The sequence below is a fragment of the Arachis ipaensis genome, chromosome B10 (assembly GCF_000816755.2).
Source record: "Arachis ipaensis cultivar K30076 chromosome B10, Araip1.1, whole genome shotgun sequence".
NCBI classification, from domain to species: Eukaryota; Viridiplantae; Streptophyta; class Magnoliopsida; order Fabales; family Fabaceae; genus Arachis; species Arachis ipaensis.
Genome location: NC_029794.2, coordinates 19,959,041 through 19,959,349, shown reverse-complemented (window position 1 = coordinate 19,959,349; position 309 = coordinate 19,959,041).

The following is a 309-nucleotide window of genomic DNA, read 5'->3' as shown; positions in this document are numbered from 1 at the left end:
ATTATTTAAAATTTCTTATTAAGTTAATGCATTAATATTTTTATAAATTATTTCTGTATCTAAAGTGAGAGTCTAGATTTCCAAAATAAGTAAACGTGTAAAGTGACAAAATGAGTGAATAATTATTCTTTGATTCAATTGATACCACTTCCTCAAGACAAAGATTATTAATCTAAAGATAAGTATTGTTTTAAGAGTTAAATTTAAATGTACTGATAATATAAAATATTTTGTATATTCGTTCAATTATATTTTTTTTAGATTATTATTCATGCGATCAATATAAAATATAATTATTTTTTCTGACTT